General features: G+C 44.4%; 1 protein-coding gene across 1 annotated transcript in view; it reads right to left on the bottom strand.

Annotated features, from left to right (window-relative positions):
• DCX (doublecortin) overlaps positions 1-8734 on the bottom strand; it is a 161075-nt gene extending 152341 nt beyond the window's left edge. Inside the window, exon 1 of the mRNA XM_075940906.1 lies at positions 8627-8734. The gene's annotated coding sequence lies outside the window, so the exon portion shown is untranslated. The remainder of the gene's footprint in view (positions 1-8626) is intronic.
• Between the last annotated feature and the right edge of the window lie 13113 nt (positions 8735-21847).

The following is a 21847-nucleotide window of genomic DNA, read 5'->3' as shown; positions in this document are numbered from 1 at the left end:
TGAACTTGATACATTTATGGTAGGGAATGGCGTTATGAGATTACCTACAATAGACGATCCAGGACTTCTATTAGCAAAATATGTCCAATAGTTGAAGATTAGACACTAGCAAAGGAGTGCTCTGAGTTATTACAGAGACTTTTTTCACAGGTGTCTGGATAGTGGGTCTTGCCTACATGATATGGGTTCAGCTGATTGCCATAGTTGGGGTCAGGAAGGAATGTTCTTCCGAATGGACGAGATCCTGAAGGGTTTTGTCTCTTCCTGCAGCGACGGGCTGATTTGAACTACAGTAAATGGTGAATTCCCTGTAACTTGAAGTCTTTGAGGACTTTAGTAATTCAGCCATAAGTTATGACCCTACTACAGGGTTGGTGTGGCCTACAATGTACAGGAGGTGAAACTAGATGATCATGATGGTCTCTTCTGGCCTTAAAGTCTATGGCTGCATCTAGATTGGCACGATTTTGCGGAAATACAGTTAATGGAAAAGTTTTTCCGTTAAAAGTATTTCTGCAAAATAGCATCTAGATTGGCAAGTGCCTTTGCACAAAAGATTTGCTTTTGTGCAAAAGCATCTGTGCCCAGTATTGACGCGGTTTTGCGCAAGAAAGCTCCGGTGGCCATTTTCGCCATCGGGGCTTTCTTACGCAAAAAATTCCTGTCCCTGTCTACACTGGCCCTCTTGCACAAGAACACTTGGGCAAGAGAGCTTTTTCCAGAATGGTAGCGTCAGAGTTCTTGTGCAAGAACACTGACAATCTTACATTAGATCGTCAGCGTTCTTGCGCAAATCCTCATGGCCAGTGTAGACAGCTGGAAAGATTTTGCGCAAAATCTTGCCAGTCTAGATACACCCTTAGGAGTCTGTGAGCTATTCACTTACTGATGTGTGAATGAGTGGTGTAATTTGCACAGTATCAGAGTTTAAGGTCAAGAAGGGACCATCAGATCATCTAGTCCGAGCTCCTGTTTATCATAGGCCACCCCACTCCTCCAGCACCTACACCCTACACCCAACAACCAAAATTAGACCAAAATATTACAGCCCACAGGAGATTTGATTGAAGCCAGAGGAAGAGAAAAGGAGAGACCAAGGTGTACTAGTAGTTGAGGCCAGTGAAATAATTGAATGAGATATGCCAGCTAAACTAGGCAATTAACTTGCACTTCCAAGCTGCAGAGGAAGGTGAGAAAACCCCATGGTCTGACCTGAGGAAAATCCCTTCCCAACCTCACAAATGGCAATCATTTAGACCAGGGCTACTCAACTTGGGAAACCCCAGGTCCACAATGATGCTCACAGCACATGCCAAGGGCCGCAACTTAAGTGTGGTTGCATATACATGCAAATAGTATGCAAATATATGCAAATAGCTTCTTTCACACTGATGGGCATGAATACAAAGCACTTCCCACAATGCCCCAGCACTTCCTCCCCGGGGGCTAAAAATGCTGACACCATGTGCCCATCTGTTCCAGCCAGCCCATCCGCTTGTGTCTTTCAGTGCTCACCCCACCTGAGAGGCACCTCGCCATTGTGGACTGTTTTCCCAGTGGAGGCCATGTTCAAAGGATCCCATCCGCAGGCTGCATGTTGAGCCTCATGCAAACCCAAAACGCACTGTGGGCCGCAAACAAATGGGCTGTGGGCCGCATGCAGCCTGCGGGCTGTGTGCTGAGTAGCCCTGACTTAGACCTTGAGCATCGGGGAAAGAACTAGCCAGCCAAGCACCTGAGAGAATGTTTTGGTGTCACATCACAGCTTGGGCCTTCTCCATCTGGAGTCTCATCTCTAGCCACAGCCATTCCTGATGCTTCAGAGGAAGAAGATTTAAAAACCAAGAACAAGGGGAAAAAAACCCCACAACAACCACCCCCAACCATCAGAACACAGGGGCCCGCTGAAATCCCAAAGCTGGAGTTTTTAAGAACATGAGAGACAAACTGGGACTGAGCTCCCAGGTTGCTGAGCTCTGCCCCAACCATCACAAGCAACCCCATCATGCAACAGATAGCGGCAGCAAGAGGAGCAGATGAGAGGAGCATTGCCAAGTGGCTCGGAGCCCGGGATCAGCTGGGAACTCTCCAGCTGACCCCGGGCTCAGTGCAGTGCTGCTGCTTTAAAATGCCAGGGGGGAGCCTGGGATCAGCTGGGGACTCCCCAGATGACTCCAGGCTCCATGCGGGTGCTTCCGCTTTGAAATGCCCAAGGACTTCCCGTTGGCCCTGGGCTCCACACAGTGTTCCAACTTCAAAATGCACAAGCACCTCCATTGGGTGCTTATACATTTCAAATGTGGAATGCAGAAGTGCCTCTTGATTAGTTGCGTAGTTTATTTTGAGTCCATTTTGAAATGGCTTATTTTGTAATTTGGCACTGTCTACCCAACGCCAAATTTTGAAATAACCCGCCATTCCAAAACGTCCCTTACTCCTCATGGAATGAGGTTTACAGGGACATCAGAATAGCAAGCCTATTATCTTTCAAAGGTATCCCGAAATAGCACTGCAGTGTAGACGTAGCATAAATGTGTGTGTTTATTTCTGTCTCTCTCTACACACACAGCATATGTATGATGTTTAATCTCAGGCGGGCCCGTGTCTTTTATTAGTAGCTATGCTGGGTAATCATATATATGATAGAATGCACGCTCTTTATCGAGAACCCCACCTGCAATGAATTCTGACTATGCCATGGGCTGTGATTCTCAGCCATCCTCTCAGCTCCAGACACAGAACTTGGGTGCCAGAAAACTCCCAGGGCAGCAGTAAGGCCCTGAGGAATCCTGTCTGTTGGCAGGAGTCAGAGATGAGTAATCAGTAGCTGGAGTGAAGATTCTGGCTGAGCTCAGCTGTTGTGCAGAGGGAGGGGCTGTCAGTTACATAGTAAGAATAATTGTAATTCAGTTTGGCCACCTCCTTTTACCAGCAGTAACAGCTGGGAAATCGAGGCTGATCGAAAAGGCTTTTGCTTTCTGTAAGGAAGCAAAGAGAAGAGCTGGGGAGCTGGAAATAGAGCTTTTGTCTGCACCATTTTTTCCATATGGAGATTTTGTTTTATTTTTCATTTGCCCTTGAACTTTACAATGAATTGTGCTAGTGCCTGGATTTTCTGTACCAGGACTGTAGAAAATCATCAATTCTGCATCCCATTGTTCTTCTACCCTCTCACACATCATTTATGTGTGATTAAAGGGGTGGCGGCAACTATCACTCAAGTGCCACATTAAGATTCAAAGGTAGATAAATATAGTAAATACAAATACTATTTAGTCATTCAAATTAAAAGGAAAAAACCTTTCTCCTTTTCAAGAATTTCACCTCTTATCTGCTCAAAATATTTCATGCACATTAAAACACGTGCATATTTACAGACCTTGGATGTTCAAAAAGGAATCGACATTCACAGTTTGCCCTTCTGCAATCTCTCCATCTAGACAGGAGAGACGTCTCTGCTCAGCCATTCACTTGTATAAATAATAAGCAGAGGTGCCTTTCTCCAGAAACCAGGTTAGTTCAGCAAGAGCCAAACCCTGCATTAAAATGGCCACAAATGCATCTGATTTCCATTCTGCAAAAATTTTGCTGAACCAACAAAATGCTGGAAATACATGTGCGTGTTGCTTGCTTCCAGATACATTCTTTTGCCATATTCATCAGAAATAAACCAATAGGAGCATGGGTGGGATCAAAAATTTGCATGCAGAAGAGGGATTGTCTGCATCCTGAGTGGCCATCGCCTCCCTAGTGTCCAAACCAGATTCACACAGGAGGAGACTGAGGACAAGGATATCTCTTCTTACGCCTCTGCACAGAGGAGGAAAGCACCTTTTCAGAAGATTCCTTTTAGACTTTCCCTCTTTTTTTCTTAGGGGAGGATCTTATGAAAAGCTCAAGTCTGAAGGAGAGAAACATGTCTGTGGCTCTTTCCATATGGAATTGCCATGATTTGGACCTAGAGAAGCCCTGGTGGGAAATATGATTGTGCGAACAGTGTTATCACACAAGGATCTCACACTGACCAATACTCTTCAAGAGACTTCCATGGCACTAGGTGTTACTGGGGTAAGAACAGTGTTTATGAAATTTGTGTGCAGCACATTCAATGGCACAGTGGACTTGCATAAACTAAAGGATTCTGCTTCAACCACTGCCCTACCCTTATACATGGCTCCAGTGCCCAATGGTCCTCACTCTGTCCTAGAACCACCCCATGGCTACGTCTAGACAGGCATGATTTTCCGGAAATGCTTTTAACGGAAAAGTTTTCCGTTAAAAGCATTTTTTGGAACAGAGCGTCTAGATTGGCACGGACGCTTTTCCACAAAAGCACTTTTTGCGGAAAAGCATCCATGCCAATCTAGACGCACTTTTCCGCAAAAAAGCCCCAATCACCATTTTCACGATTGGGGCTTTTTTGCGGAAAACAAATCTGAGCTGTCTACACTGGCCCTTTTGCGTAAAAGTTTTGCGCAAAAGGACTTTTGCCCGAACGGGAGCAGAATAGTATTTCCGCAAAAAGCACTGATTTCTTACAGTAGGAAGTCTGTGCTTTTGTGGAAATTCAAGCGGCCAGTGTAGACAGCTGGCAAGTTTTTCCAGAAAAGCAGCTGATTTTCTGGAAAAAACTGGCCAGTCTAGACACAGCCCATGTGTTTGGAAGCCCAGGTCCCTTATCTGTATGGTTACCCTACTGAGAAGAGCTGATAAATCTGTTCATGGTGTGAGAACTCCCTGTTTGGTGCTGACAGGGGCCCTTATACCTGTCACCACTGGAATGTAGACAGTCTGACTTAGTGACTTGACAGAGCAGGAGTCAAGCCAGGTCTGGACACCAGACTCTAAGACAGGCCAGAGGGTACCAAGGGAATGAGGGTCAAAAGGCAAGCCAGGACAGGATACTAGGGGGTCAGTGTAAGGCAGCAGAAACAGGTAGCATGGGAAAAGCAGTTCTATGCGCAGGGAAAAATCCGGTTGCACAGACAACTTAAGGTGCTTCCACTTGGTTTTAGAGACAAGGAATCAATCAGGTCCCTCCAAGTTTCTTCAATCAGATCCTCGGACTGGAGTTCTCGGGGTGGCTGGTCAGAACATGCAGGTGACTAAGGGCCCTGTATACCCATACTCATGACCTGTCCCATGATAGTAAACCAATCAGAGAATATGGTGACTAGCTTGCCCCGGTGTTGAAGCACTGATTGCTATAAACTCTTTTCTTGCTGAGATCCATGTGTCCATCCTACCACAGGAGTGGGGACGAGACGGGAAGGGCCGATGAAGGATTTCTGAGCAGAACTGTACTTTAAACTGTTGCTGAAGACACAGAAGCAGCAGATTGGGGCTGTAATGTTGTTACCAGATACCAACAAGGGCATATCAACTACGATCTATTGACCAAATGTACCCTGCAGGTCCCTTTGTGGTCCTCCACAGCATCACACGCTTGAGGAGCAAGGAGATTAGGAAGACCCCTCTTTTATAAAGTGTCCCACAGAATTAAAATGTTGTAGAATCGTTGGACTCAATCAGTTTTTCTATTACATGTACAACAACAATATATTAACCTCTAATCAGCTCTCATCTGACCCTCTTAGAACTCATTTTCCCCTCTTTTTTAAATGCATGTACCGTAGTGTTTGAGAGGTGAAAGATGGCTTAAGGCAGATGCACCTCTCCTAATCTGCAGAGTGAAATCAACAGTGAAGCACAGGGTAGGGGGTCCTCTTGTTTCATTAAGGCACCTACCTTTGACTTGAAGGAGGGAAACATCTTCTCAAGCAGGGAGAGAATGAATTGTGCCTTTTTGGCAAAAATGATGTCCCTTTTTAGAACATCTGCAGTCAACTGGAAACCTGGCTTATTGTTAAACTTCTGAGAGTGGAGAATTGCTTGACAGATGGACTGATGTTTCCTGAGCTAACAGATCTGTGGGATGAGGCAGTAAACTCCAGGGTGATTACCTCAATGCTATAACTTTGCTTATTTTGAATATCTGGATTACATTTGTGAAATTCTCCATGTGCAAAAATTCATAATTCTGCTACCTCTTCATTTCTTCTTCCTCCTCACAGAATAAACCCAAATGAAAACATTAGCAAGCCAAAAATGTAATTACACAGGATAGTAGGGCTGTGCACATGCCAAAATAGCTGTGCCATCACCCCTGAATTTTGAGATAGTATTTGAATTTGGAAGTGGATCAGAAATTCACTTCTAACCTGTCTTTTCAGTGAGCCTAAAACCAGATTGGGGGGATGGATGGGTTCAAATCTGAATCTAGGCTTTGTGCCTCAATCAGGGCCAGCTTGAGCCATTCCTGCACCCCAGGCAGTGGGCGCGCGGTGCATGCGCGGCCTTGCCCCCCCGGCGCACCACGCACCTTGCAGCTGCCATCAGGTGCCCCGCACCCAGGTCCGGGAGCCATGTGGCGCCCCTTAGAGCTGCCATCAGGTGCCCCCCTCCCATAGGTTGGTGCCCCGTGCAGCTGCCCGGTTAGCCCCCCCTTAATCCGGCCCTGGCCTCAATAATATTTCTACAGAAAAATCAATATGGTGTAGATTGGCTGTTAGGGTTAAGCACGTGCATATATCCCATCTAACTAGTGGGGCTGATTTTCTATTCATACTGTAGCTAGGGAAATGGCTAGTTGCCTACCTGATATTCAGGGCCAGTTCTAAACTCCAGTTACTGGGTGAGGGGAGATAATGGGTATTTTGGGGTCCCTGGATGTTACTATTTTAAAAAAAAGTAACTTTCCAAGAGACTGGGAGCTACTTGGAACATCTTGGATTTTCATTGATTCAGGATTGTGTGATATTTTTTGTCTACTAGATTAAAGAACCCAGTATCAAATATTTGTTCCCATGTAGATAATAAATTTTTATCATGTCACCCTTTAACCCTTTATTTGGTAAGCTAAATAAATTAACCTCCTTAAATTTATCACTACAAAGGATGTTTTCTAACCCTTTAATCGCTCTCACCGATCTTCTCTTAACCCTTTCAAATTTTGTCAACATCCTTCTTGAATTGTGGACAGTAGAACTATAGGCAGTTTGTCTGCAGCAGTTGCAGGGACCCAAATACAGATGCAAAATAAAGATTTCTTTCAGGTCATTGATAAAAATGTAAAATATTATAGGGCCAAAACCTAACCCAGGCGCCTCCCTCCTTCTCCCCACCCCTCCCACACAGATTGCATTGGAAAGATACCTACTTCATGTGGATTCCCTGTTTACTTTCCGAGATCTTTCAGTTAGTTATTTTTGAAGAGTTTCAAAAAGACAAATTTGGCTTCTGTGTCAGTATCTTCTGATTTATAATTGATGTAAAGGGTGAATACTCTCCAATCTGCTGCTGTTCTATTGCTTTACATTGAATTACTTTGTACATATATACGAGCACCTTAGAAACTAACATATATATATATATATATATATATATATATATATATATATATATATATATATATATAATCATGAGCTTTCCTGGGCAAAACTCACTTCTTCAGATGAGCTTGAGTAGAGATGTCCTGCCTTTCTGACAACAACGTAAGGGGTTTGAAGATCATTTGAGGGGGAGGAGGGCAAATGTACCGTTTGCTTTCATGGTCGTGCAGAGCCTATTGAGCTAAATCAGGGGTAATTTTGCTGAATGTAATGCTGGTGTAATGGCACAATACTGGTACAGAACAGAATCACGTTCAATCTCTTGTGATCAAAGCCATGCTTCATCTTGTCTTCTTATTGCAAGTTATTAGATGTGTCTAAATAAACCCTTGGCCTCCCATTTCTTTGCCCACCGATGAGTTACAGGCATTGCTTACTTTTCCTTTTGTTTGTTTTTAATGAATCCTTTCATTCCACTCAAGGGAAACATTGACTGGAGGGATTTATTCACTTAACTGTAGCCCAAAACCCATCAATGTGGAAACAGAATATTTTCAGAAATACTAACTAAACCTTAATTGAAAACAGTGCTCTGTATTTTATTTATTTCTGGTGTTAGAGCAGAGGTTTGATTTTCCTGAACTTTTCCAACAAGCAAAAGCCGGATCAGTTAGTTTACTTTCCCTTAACATTATAGAGGCTATGTCTACACTGCAGAGCTTTTCCGAAATACTGGAGGTATCCCAGAAAATCTCTGTCACATCCAAGGAACGTGTCTGCTTTTCCAAAAAAATTTTGGAAAAGCAGACCATTTTTTCAGCATCCCTGTAAACCTCCTTTTATAAGGAAGAAGGGATGTTCCAAAAGAGGGGTTTTTTCCCAATATTTGGCCCCGTGTAGACAGGCCAAGTGTTGGAAAAGCCTCTTTTGGAAGAAAAGTGGAAAAAGATACACAAATTGCACACTGCAATTTTTCTGACTTTTTCTTTGTAGTGTAGACCTAGCCAGAGTGAAGTAGGGTAATGATGAACTGCTCCACTCAATTATTTTTTCATTTTGTTTCCAAATAGAAAAACAAAGAGTTAATTGACTTAGATTGCTTTCCCACTTATTAAGTGAAAATACAGCTTCTTGAATTGCCAGTATATTCATATAATTATTCATCAAAAAAGAAATATAAGTATATAGCATTTTTTCCAAATAGTTTCTTTCTGATATAAATTTAAAGCCCATACCGCATGTTAAGTAGTACCATTTTTTCTTTGCAGGTCACCAAAGCGTACGCCTTCCTCTGAAAAGTTGCTTCATGACGGTCAGCCTTTGATGTCTGGTGATATTATAAACTGAAATGAGATCATTCCTCACAATTAGAGATGGACTCAAACCCTCTTGCTCTTCAGGTGGAATTTGGGGATCTTTGAATTTGGAACACATCTCCAACCAATGTTATGAAGGGCAGCCCTCATATGAGAACAAGCTTTATCTATAGCCCACACAAACCTGCTGTTATCTCTCCATACAAAAATATGATTACCCTAAAGGCATCATTTAAAAATCACCTAGTTTTATGGTCTCTCTCAGTTTGGGAATCCATGTTTCCTTTCTGCTCTCCTGTATCGTTTCCCACATCTGAGCCATGGCAGGAGAAGAGATACACGGGGGGATATATTGTGTTCTCAGTGGTGTGTTTCATAATAGATCGGTATCAGACGTCTGCATTCCTATGATACAACCTTGTATAACACGAAGAAATATACTTTCCAGTCCTTCTTGAGAGGATACCTACTTTCACTTTCAGGAAATGTCCCAAGGAAGCATCTGGGCCAGTGGCTAGAAGAGTCTGGCTTTATGGATCTAATTAGGCACACAAGTAGCATGACTCTGTTGAATTTCAAATGGGTAGAAGAATGCACAGAATGTACAAGGGAGGGCAGATGAGGGTGGATGGCGAGGCTGCAGAGGAAATGCTTTTCTTTTACAACTCCATGTCTACTGCTTCTCCCTTTCTGTGCTGCACATCTCTAAGAAAGCAATGGTGCCATCCCGTGGTGAAGCTGAGAATCAGTGACTAATGTAACAATATTTACTTTTAAAGATTATCAGATTGTGCCTGGACCTTGCATGGAGCTGCACATGGTGGACAAGCACAAGGGATCTCCCCTATATCTCCTTTGGATCTCCTTACTGCAGCCACTGCTCCCTTCTACTACCTCAGTGTGGGTCCGGCAGAGGCAGGACTATGGTCCTGTCCTCCAGGTTCCCCAGCCCCACTGCTCTGGCAATATGGTAGATCTTTGAAGAGGTGAAGCACACCAGGGAGTGCCAGATGGCCCTATACCATTCTAAGGCAAAATGCTATTCAAAGGTTTCCCTGGGGCAAACGGGCCCCTCTGCTTTAATGCACAATTGGACCCAATTAGGATCTGAAAATACAGCTACAGAACTGACCAGCATACAAAGGTTACTGCACGACACCCAGCACTATTGAAAAAGTGTCTGTGCTGTGGTACTGACCTCAAAGAAGATTATATCAGAAATGATCATTTACTAAAATGAAACCACACAATTTCCTTTTTTTAAAAAAATGCTTATAACCAGGCCATCATGGGATAGGTGCATTTTACACATAAACAAAACACACTTATGAGGAGAGTGATAGATGTTAGTCACATACACTTCACAAAATAAATGCACACAACTATAATAATTAATTAAGCATAATTAATGATAAGCAAGAGTTTTAAAGGAACATGAACATCCATGCCTCAAAGCACAGGACAATTCTGATTATTGAGTAACGAGGAAGAAACTTCTTTCAGTGGCATAACTTCTTACTGCAGGGTTTGCCTAAGAATCAGTATGTCTGACCATCATAAGAGACAATAGCCAGACAACTGATTCCATCCTGTACGGCAGTTCTTATGTTCCTACCCATCTATTGGATGTCCCTTGCCAGAGGAATAGAAATTGTTGTTTAAGTTTGCCTGCACCAGCCATTTACCACTTAGGTTGTGTCTAGACTACATCCCTCTTTCAACAGAGGGATGTAATTAGACACTTCGAAATTGCAAATGAAGTGGGAATTTAACTATCCCATGCTTCATTTGCATAATTGCGTAATGGCCCTCTTTCAAAAAAAACACCATTTCGAAAGTAAAACCGTGGTCTAGACGCGTTGAAAACAACAGGCTTTTTCGAAAGATCCTGTACTCCTCATTCTTATTGAAATCCCATATAGAACTTTGTGTGGCTGAAAGCCAGGCCAGAAAGATTTTGAGAAGTGAAAAAACCAAGAACATAGTTTTCTTTAAATTTTAGGCCTCCTAACTCTTCTGTTTTACTGGACCTTTGTAATCTCGGATGAAGTGAGATTACATGAGTCAGGCTTCCTTGAGTGATTTCAGTTAAATATATCTCACTTTGGAATCCAGGTCTGCTGGTGCTGGGAGCATTTTATTTAGATTCATAGGCAGTTTCTCTGTCTCTTGCTGGAAGTAAAACTCCCTTTGAGAACTCTGATGTAAATGTCAATCAGTGTTCATGGTTCTCTTGTTCTCCCCACCTTAAAATCAATTGCAATGCAATGTGAGCACAGGAATTTTTTTTTTCTTGGGCAGAGAAAGGATAGCCAAAAATGTCAAATGTGGATGCTTAAATTAGGAACCTAACACCATACTGAGCACTGAAATAAGTGGCTTCAGTGTTGGGGCTACTAAACAGTCTGATCTCCAGTTTGGCCTAAGCATTTCTCTACTAATTTAATGTGCAAACTTTCAAACTGACCAGGAATTAGAACATGAATTAAGAATAAGGAAAACAAAGATACAAAAGAAATCTCATATTCTATCCCAATCATATATCATGTCAAGCTAAAGTCTGAGAATACTTCCAGTGATATAAACACAGAGTAACTCCATTGAAGTCTTTCCATTTCTCTGACTTCTCCTACTTCTGTTTCTCAGTTTTTTTCCCTGAAGATTGTCCTGTAGCAGTAAAGAGCCTTTGGTGGGCACTGATATGGAAAGTCTGGAAGGCTACAGACAAAGCAGGCAATATACCATACTGGCTGACAGCTTTAAAACACTGCTTGCCAGTGATACTAGTTTATAACTACAGAGAGAAGTGTGTAAGTGGGATTCTCACACACCTTTCATCTTTTCTGCAGCCCACGCACAATAAATGTCTGTGTTCTCTCTTATGGAAGAAAATGAAAATTCCATCTCCATGACTCTTTCCTGTGCTCAGAAGAAATGTACAGAGTGGGTTTTCAGTATCTAACCGCTTCCAGTTATCTGGCAAGGAAAACAGGCTCTAATGCTGTCAAATCCCAAATATTACAAGTTGACAAACTGGGTGGGGGCTTAATTATCAAATGCATTGCATATGTTCACTAAAGTCCGTAAGACATCTGGCTAGTAGAGTGTCTGTTGCAAATTCTTAAGATGAAAAAGTGGAAGGACTCCTAAGTGCAGCTCAAAATGTTTTCTTTGGCTGAATTGTGAATTTAGAGTTCATATATTAACATCTGCATCTGTGAGGGCCTCCTGGCAAATTAGGACATTGCAAATTAGAGGTCCAAGCTGGATAGCTCTCCCGCCTGTATTTAGGAGACTACACTCTGATGTACTCTTCATTCAGAGAAGATTTGGAACATATTAATCTATACACCTGATTACTTTTTAAGGGGTCATAACTCTACCTATTCTTCGAGCTTTGCCCCATTGCACAGAGACCCAATATGGCGGTGGGGTGGGTTTTCTGCTCCCATAATAGTTCTGCAGTAAGCTCCTGAGCTAATTCAGAAACCTTTCCCTGCTTAGACTATTGTAGGAATAAAGGGAGTTAAAGCTACTACAACAGAACAGCTTGACCTCTGGAACCTCCCTCTGAGGTTTACAATTTTTTATTGGTAAAATCATTGACCAGACAGCCAAAAAGCTACAGCAATGGAAAACACCCATTTCCATTTATGGCTCTGCAGAAGACTGAGCCCCGTCGTATCGGATACATAGCTCACCACAGTCCTTCATGCTTTCATGAGCTTCAGACTCAATGATTGCAATATCTGGGAATATCTGGGAATGAAGCCAAACAAGCTGAGAAATCTTCCTCTAGTACAAAACACCACAGCCTTGCTGAACAACACAGGCCGCTGTGAACACAGCAAGTTGGTGCTCTGTGGTCTTCACTGCTGTTCCTCTCAATACAGAATCCAGTGTCACTATTTGCATATTCAAAACTCCCAGTGGAATTGGCACTAGCCACCTGAGAGGTCACCCCTAGACTATGACCATTTTTTCCCCCAACAGTCACAGAATGCTGTAAGGGATATTTATTCCTGACTAGTTCTACCTGTGAGAACCTTTCCTGGGAAATCTATTTCCTTCTGCCCATGTGCTGAAAAATTACTGTGTTCAAAATAGTCTCATTATGAGGAATCAGAGTCTGAGCTCCTGAATGCACATGAGCCATCCAGTTCGGGTCAACCATCATATACGATAGGGGTGTGTCTAGACTACAAAGTTTTGTTGACAAAAGTCAATTTTTATCGACAAAACTATACCTGCGTCTACACTGCCGTTGAGTTCTGTCGACATAACGTCGACAGAACTTAGCAGTTTTGTTGACGGCTGTAAACCTCATTCTACGAGTTCTGTTGACAGAAAGAGTTATTGTATCTACACTGTCCTTTGCATCTACACTGTCACGTCGACAAAGCGGCTTGCTTTGTCGACAGAACTGGATGTAGTCTAGAGACTCCTTGTCAACAGAAGCTTGGTTGACAGTATCTGTCGACAAAACTTCTGTCTACAAAAGCCTGAAGTCTAGACGTACCCTAGTTGAATGGCAGGGGGCTCAGAACGGCCTTAGGTCTCAACAGATGGTCAATATATTCAGATTTCAAATTTTTTTACTCTGCAAAAGGATATGAGTTTCTCCCCAAATGGATTCTTGTTATGCTCCGCTCTATTGTACTCAAGGCCTTCTGAATTTCTCTGAATGGTTTTCTCATAATAGATTTCTCACAGGTCTCTTCAACTACAGCTAGGGCAGAGAACAAGAAAAGGAGGGAAAGGTTTGCTGACTTCCTAACTATTTCTGCTGGAGGGAAAGGCAAGAGTTTTGTCTGTAGTTGTTCGCTTTATGCACTTGGGCAGGCCTCAGATCCGATGCTGATGAGGGCCACTAAAGTAGAATTGGTTGAAAAAATTTAATTGGAACAATGTTCCAATGAAAAATGCCCTTTTCACAAATGTGAAATTTTGTAATAGAACCTTCTGGCAGGCTCTTATTACTCTCCTTCCTGCCTCCCTTCACCTTTAGGACAAACAGGAAGAGGGCCTGGGTTGGGAGGGAAGGAGAGCATTTTAGCCCCCTGCCATTCAACTAGAGCTGCTGAGGCTCTTCCACAGCCAGACTAGAAGACTGAATTGTAAACACAATTGACCAGAGCCTTCCAAGAGGGCAGCCAGAAAGTCAAAAAGTTCCGTTTAGATTCTCCAGAAATTTTTTTTTTCTTAAAACTTTTTTCTGAAAAAAATAAAAACCATGAAAACCCAAATCAGCCTTTAGAAGTCTTATCTCTTGTCAATTTTTTTTTCCAAAAAGACACAAAATGCTATAAGGAATATTAATTCTCTGACCATTTCTACCTATGAGTACCTACATAAACAGAACTGGCTGCCCTTTAAAACAAATGAAATAGAGACTGGATTTCACTATATTCATTTTTTGGTCAGATACAAACTCTGCTTGGCATTGGAAAAGGTTCAGAAAAGAGCAACAAAAATTATTAGGGGTCTGGAACAGGTCCCATATGAAGAGAGATTAAAAAGACTTGGACTTTTCAGTTTAGAAAAGAGGAGACTAGGGGTGTGTCTAAACTACATGGCTCCATCAATGGAGCCATGTAGATTAGGCTGATTGGCAAAGGGAAATGAAGCCGCGATTTAAATAATCACAGCTTCATTTAAATTTAAATGGCTGCCGCGCTAAGCCGACAAACAGCTGATTAGCTGTTTGTCGGCTCAGTGCGCTATTCTGGACGCTCCCGCGCTGACCTGGAAGCCCTTTATTGACCTCCCCGTTATGCCTCATAGGATGAGGTTTACTGGGGAGGTCGATAAAGGGCTTTCATGTCGGCAGGAGAGCGTCCAGACTAGCGCGCTGAGCCGACAAACAGCTAATCAGCTGTTTGTTGGCTCAGCGCGGCAGCCATTTAAATTTAAATGAAGCTGCGATTATTTAAATCGCAGCTTCATTTCCCTTTGCCAAGCAAACAAATCTACATGGCTCCGTCGACGGAGCCATGTAGTTTAGACAGACCCTAAGGGAGGATATGATAAGGTCTATAAAATCATGACTGGTATGGAAAAAGTGAATAAGGAAAAGTTATTTACTTATTCCCACAATATAAGAACTAGGGCTATATCTAGGCTGGCCAGTCTTGTGCAACATATGCAAATGAGACACGGCAATGAATATTGCCGCTCCTCATTTGCATACTTAATGAGCCGCCATTTTGCACGAGGGGCTTTTGTGCAAGAAGGAGCAGTCTACACTGCTCCTTCTTGCGCAAGAGCCATTCTGCCACTTATTTTCAGTGTAGACTGCTCCTTCTTGTGCAAAAGCCTCTTGCGTAAAATGTGGCTCATTAGGTATGCAAATGAGGTGTGGCGATATTCATCGTTGTGCCTCATTTGTATATGTTCTTGCACAAGACTGGCCAGTGTAGACATAGCCCAGGGGTCCCCAAATGAAATGAATAAGGGACAGGTTTAAAACAAACAAATGAATGTTTTTCTTCACTCAGTGCATAGTCAACCTGTTGAACTCCTTGCCAGAGGATGTGGTGAAGGCTAGAACTTTAACAGGGTTCAAAAAAGAGCTAGATAGATTCATGGAGATTAGGTCCATCAATGGCTATTAGCCATTGCCTCTGTTTTTCTGCAAGTGGGACACGGGAGGGATCACGTGAGGATTACCTGTTGTGATCCCTCCCTGTGGGGCATCTGGCATTGGCCACTGTCGGCAGACAGGATACTGGACTAGATGGACCTTTGGTCTGACCCAGTATGGTCGTTCTTATGTTCTTAATCCTTGATGGACAAAGAGTAGCAAACTCTCAGGATCTTATCTTGAGTTTCATATTATTTTATGTTTCCCTTGAAATCACAGATCCAGGCCTGCTGACAGCAAAGGAGGCAATTGCCCCAGAGCCTAGTGATTCAAAAGGGCCTGGGGCAATTTCTGCTGCTCATTAAGTATGCAAATGAGGTGTGGCGATATTCATCGCGGTGCCTCATTTGCTGCTGCTACTGCAGCCATGGTGACAGCTGGAGCACTGTGCGCTTTCAGTTGCTACTGAAGTCCTGTACAACGTGGTCTGGGTGGCACTCAGGGTGGTCTGCCACAATCCTTCCCCTTCTGTTTGAGACCCAGCACCTTCTAGGGCTGCCTCTCCCCACCCACTTTGCCCAGGGGCCCGGAAAGTCTGTCGACCCCTCTGCCCAGATCCAGGAATCTTGTGATTATTTGAGACTCTCAGCTTTCATTTTAAAAAGACTAAGTTTCTAATCCACTTGGGGGGGGGGGAAGCTTCAAAAAAAGGAATCTCAAAGGCTTAAAAACCAAACACACGTTAAAATAACACCGCAATCATTATTTTAAAGTCTTGTTACTTTTAAGTCAATCTCATTACTTTTGGAGGGCTTCTTCATGATTTTTGAATGCTTGGAGTAGGCAATGAAGTAGTAAAATTTGCATTTATCTTTAACCCTTTGTAGTTCTTGAGACAATGAAAATGGACAGTTCCCGAGCAAGAAAGGTTCCAGTGTAAAGCAAAGGCAATCAGATAGGTGGTAAAGAATAAGTCCTTATCAGACAGATTTCCTGAAGTCATTTTTTTCCCTGTCAAGATCTATCAAAAGCAGCATGGATGACAGTCACACAGTCTTAGATTGTACTAACTTCTGTTTGGCATGCTTCCAAGGAAAAAATATGCAGACCACAGTGAGGAAGGGAGAAAAATTAATTTAATCACTGGAGCCTCTAAGCATTACCCATTAAATGGCTAATTTTATTAATGTCAGACTACATGAGACTACACTGTATTTAGTAATTGTTTTGATTTCATATCAGGTGGCCTGGAGAAGGCAGGTGAAAGATTATTTCAAATTAAAATATATATAGAGAGAAAACTCCTAGATTATATAGCTGGCAGGACAATACACAATATCAACCTTCTTTGTTTTAATGCTTACCTCACTTCTCAGTTTAAGAGCAGTTCTTCTAACCAGTTAAAGGGCTTTGAAAGGACATTTATTGAAAAAAAATCAGCTTTCAGATATCCAGATCACTTCAAGATATTGTAACCATTTGCTCTCATTGCTACCCTTGCAAACCTGCAATTAAGTGCAAGAAATGCAGCTCTAAATTAAACCAGCAGATGGCAAGGCAACAGAAGTAGATGTCTGCTCTTGCAGTTGCTGCTCCGGAGGAATAGGTGTCACGAGAAAAACAGACACTGGAATTTATTTTTAATGCTGAATTTCCCTGCATTGGCAAAACAGCAAGAGGGGCAGAAAGGACTGATGCCAGAATAAATGCAGTTAGATCTTTTTAAGAGAACCAAAGACTACTGTGCACATTCAGTTAATTATAGTGGTGTTAAAGCAACAGTTCAAAATGCTGTATTTGTAGTTAAGGGACCTATCAGATATTTATGGCAGTAGCAGGCTTTGACTTTTCTCCCCCCCCCCCCCCCCCCGAAAAGCAAATAAGAACGTTTGCATCAGTGGAAGCAAAAGTTAACCCTAAATTTGTATATAATGAACTTAGAACAAATTGGTGGTGTTTGCATTTTGTGCCCCAAGACTGCAGCAATGTCAAAAGTGAATCATACCTTCAGCTTGCCCTTGGTCCCTTTATGGTCTCTCCTGCTTCCCTCTCCTGTTTCGCAAGGCATGCTCAATAAGGAATGTCCTGGGGCAAAGGAAAACAAATAACTACCCACTGAATCAACCAAATTGCTGACTGATCCAGAGAACAAAAGTTGCCCAAGAATTCCAGAGACCATTTCTGTCAAGAATGTTCATTCTGGGAGAGGCGAAGTTATCCATTTTAGGCACTTTTTTGGACTCCATCATGATTATATCTGAGGACCTCACAATTTTTGAATATAGCTGTCTTCCTAATATGCCAGTGTGGAAGGGAAGTGTTACTTGCCATCCTCATTTTACAGGTGGGGAATGAGCACAGGGAGATCAAGACCCAGAGGGATAAAGATACTTAGGTGGTGAAATAAATTGAAGTTAGGAGCCTACACACCTTTGTGGATCTTGGCCTACGTGATTTGCCTAGGGGTGTAGACCCACTTTATGCCCATTAAATAATAAGACAACCTCACCTAAAATAATTGGGTAATTTGGAAAGAGTTGGCCTAAGCATACTAGATAAACTTGCGGTCCATCTAGGGAAGGAAAAAGTAACCATAACATCTGACTAATTAGTAGGGGGACAGGAGGCCTTACTTGGAGAACCTGGCATTTTTAGGTGTGCTCTATAATTGATGTGTTGTTGAAGAGTCACTTTCTACTCTCTCATATCCAGGCAAAGAGTAGGAATGGATTTATGGTGATTTGGGTTGACCGGAATGCCAGCAATCTCAAGGGCTGCAATTATGTTTAAAAGCGGTACCTTCAACTGTTAAAATTCATTTTTAATTTTCATAATTTCTGTAAGTACTGTTTCTTTAATCCATCCCAGGTCTGAATAAATTGTTGATCAGTCATTCATGGAAGATGTCAGTGCATGTTTCTGGATGAGAGATGTCAAGGAGATGAGGAGGTCAAAGAGATGCATTAGGCGGTGTGAATATTAGTTAGCTGCAGTAGGACTGCATGCATGCATTAGAGTACAACATTTCACATAAAAAGAATGGGCATTACATTACCAAAAGTCTGTGATGCACAAGGCTGAATGTTTATATTTACAGTGCTTAGATACCACAGTGACAAGAGCTATACACAACCAAAAATAGAGAAAGATGGTTATGTATGGGCTTGATAGAGAGAGGAATCAGTATTATAACAGCTCTTTCTCTAGGCCCCCTTCTAGTTCCATTTACATTGGCTTGCATTTTCCACTAGCCTCGTTGGAATTCTGGCATCCCTGCAGCTAAGAGTATGTAGATTTAGAAAGAACTAAAATGTAAATCATGGAGGGACAGATGGTACCTTGTCCTCATAAGGGTGCACACTGGGGGAGTGTGGCGGGGTAGCCCCACCCCTCCTGGAAGCCGCCAGGGTGCCGCGACCGCGGGGGAAAGGATCACTCCCCGGCGCGGCGTGCATAGCCGTCCGTTTCCCCCGAGCGGGGGGGGCCGGCGCACCGGCCGGGTGACGAGCCGGGGCCGGCAGACGGTGCAGACAAGGGACGGGGGGAGGAGGTCGCAGAAGTGACATCACGGGGAGGCCGGCACGAGGGGGGGCCGGAGGCCGATGAGGAGGGTGACGTCATCTGCCTGCGACCGGCGGGCAGTTCAAAAGGTCGCATTGGACCAGCGAGCAGGAGGGACGCCGAGGAGACGGACCCACCCCGGGAGTGAGTGGAAGGATTCAGGTACTGGAGACCCTGGGCGGGACCGGAGTGGAGGCCGTGGGGTGAAGTGATTTAACTTGGGGGAAGAAGTGGCCCAGGGTGGGGACGTGGACCCTGAGAGCGGGGGAGTTTAGGGTTCTCGACCCCCCCCCCCCACTAGGTGGGGAACCTTTCCCTGACCTTAGGGCCCTGGGTCGGGGTCTGGAGCGAGGGCGGGCCCGGACCCCCTTCCCCCAACCGGCCGAGCTGAGCGGAGCAAAGCCGGGTGCACACGGCCACGAACGGCCATAAGAACTGAGGGGGGTGGACATAAGCCCCTCCCTCCGGGGTGAAACCCCTACAGGGAGGCAAAAAGAGCTGTTCATCACTGCATTTCCCATACTCCAGAGAACCTCTAGAGCTGCACCTCACTCCCAACCCTGGCCAGCAGATTGGGCAGAGGTGGTCTGAAGTCAAGGGCTAGTGGCAAATGGGGAACATTAGAGTCCTGAATAGGGTTTATGGCAGAAAGCCTGAATGGCTAGAGAGGCAGGCAAAGGCTGCCTTACTTACCCATAAGCCTGCTAACCGTAGGGGCAAAGGGGGCAGTTGCCCTGGGGGAGGCAAGCCCTCTACCTCACCTCCAGCCCCGCCCCTTCCGCTGAGGCTCCACACCTTCCCCCCACACAGAGGTGGGGCAGTGTGCTGCGTGCGCACTCCCCACTCCCAACCACAGGGAGGGGCGGGGGCGGGCATGCACTCACCCCAGCCTCCCTAGCCCTGGGGCACTGGAAGGGTGGGCTCTAGGAGCAGCAGCACTCTGCCCCCAGAATGCCTACAGCAGGCGTTCTGGTGGTGGAGTGTGGGCGGGGCCATGCCTGGCAGTTTGGGAAGGCAAAGCCCTCCCCCACCTAACATACTGGACGTCCATGGCTGAGCCCTGGGCCCTTCAAATCGCTGCCATGGAGGCTCTCTGGGGGACACAGAGGGCCAGCTGCCCTGGCCCCGCCCTTTTTGCATGAGACTCCACCCCTTCTGGGAGTGTGGAGCCGCCTCGCCCCACCTTGCCCACAGGCCGGCAGAGGCTGTCAGCACTCCTGCCTACCCTGCTCATGGGGGTGGTGTGTGTGTCATGGCATATGCACACACTGTTCCATGAGGTGTGGGTACCCAGGCGTGTAGACGTTGCCTAGTTGGCTGCCAGGTCATGAGCAACCTCTGTCAGTCTGTAACAACAACCCTCAGACCAGGGCAGTACAACCTAATAGCTAGAGTCAGTGGTAATAGCCCTTGGTGCAGGGCAGCACTGCCTAATGGCTAGAGTCGGTAGAGCTAGCCCTTGGTTCAGGGCAGCACAGCCTATTGGCTGAGTCAGTGGGGATAGCCCTCGATTCAGGATAGCACAGCCTAAATAGAGGTAGCCCTCCATTCAAGGCAACACAGCCTAATGGCTAGAGTCAGTAGTTTGGGGCCACAACCCCATTAGGGTTGCAGCTGGCGGCAGAGTGTTCCAACACTTGCTCAGTGGGGAACCCAACTGCAACACACCAAGCTCACTAGGATGGAAGAGACCACTCCAGCATCCTCCTTGGCTCACGTCCTTCCAGCCCTGGCATGGGGATGCTCCAAGTGGTCTCCAGGTCCTGCAATTCCTCATCAACAGCCTCTCCCTGGGACCCCTTCAGCTCTGGCAGCTTGAAGCAGTCTTCCAGGTCTCTGGCTAGAGTGTCTCTGGAGCTCCTGCAGGAGGTCCTTCTCCAGTGTGCAGCCCAGACTGAGCTGAACTGCTCTCTTTTATATTGCTCCAGCCCTTAGATCATGCCCGGTGAGGCTGGGAGGCAGGATTTCCTCTGCCCACAGGGCATTAAGCCCTCCTGGCCCAATGTGGGATATACACACCCCATCACAGGGGGTTCTAAGGCTAAATTCCTTAAGGTATGTAAGATGCCACAGCAATGGGTGCTATAACAAAAACTACGAGGAAATCAAACAAATAAAAGGTCAAATGAATCCAAACAAGCTGAATTTCCAGAGGGCTGAGCTGTGAAGAGTTAGGCAGAAACATACTAAATACAGCCTAAGACGCAATGTTCAAACTTCAAACCAACAATAACAAACTACAGTCTTAAGCCAAGTCTACACTAAAGGGGAAGGTCAAATTAAGATACACAATTCCAGCTACTTTATTTACATAGCTGGAGTCAATGTCCCTTGAATTGAGCTTCCCTGCCATCCCCACAATGGGAGGCCAACAGGAGCAAATGCTCTTATCAGCTCCCCTTATTCCTGGCAAGAGCACTAGACTTCACTAGACCTGCTAAATTGAATTCTGAAAGATTGATCATGGTGGCGTTGTTCTCTCCAGAGTGAAGACATGGCCTTATTCAGGAATAAGCAGAACTGCTCTTTCACACTGACTATGAAACAAGGAAGGCCCTTACTGTCAGTTTTTTCTTCCCAGCCTGCATTATCAGCTGGAAGAAAAGCTTGCGAGAAAATAGATCAAGGTGACTGTAGAACTTTTCAGGGATCAGTGATTGTAAGATTTTGATAGATGTCTCCATGCATTAACCTAGCAACAAGGTAAAGAAATGTTACTAAATCTTTGCTTTGCAACAGTCTGTTCCTTGTCTTGATCAAGACATTTTGCAATGGATTCAAAGTGACTCACATTAAATATGTAACCACTGAGCAGGGGAAAAAACATGAAGAAAATGAAATGGGAGTGAACTCATGGCGGGGGCAGCTCCACTCACTGAAAACCATGGAGTTACAGCAAGGATGAATTTAGCCCTCTACTTCAACCATTTCTAGAAATAGAAAACATACAAAATCTGAAGTGACTTGCTAGCACTCAGCAGTCTGTCAGGTTAGTT

This window comes from Pelodiscus sinensis, chromosome 13 (assembly GCF_049634645.1).
Source record: "Pelodiscus sinensis isolate JC-2024 chromosome 13, ASM4963464v1, whole genome shotgun sequence".
NCBI classification, from domain to species: domain Eukaryota; kingdom Metazoa; phylum Chordata; order Testudines; family Trionychidae; genus Pelodiscus; species Pelodiscus sinensis.
Note: the sequence above shows the minus strand (reverse complement) of the source record. Positions and strands in the feature narration are given on the sequence as shown.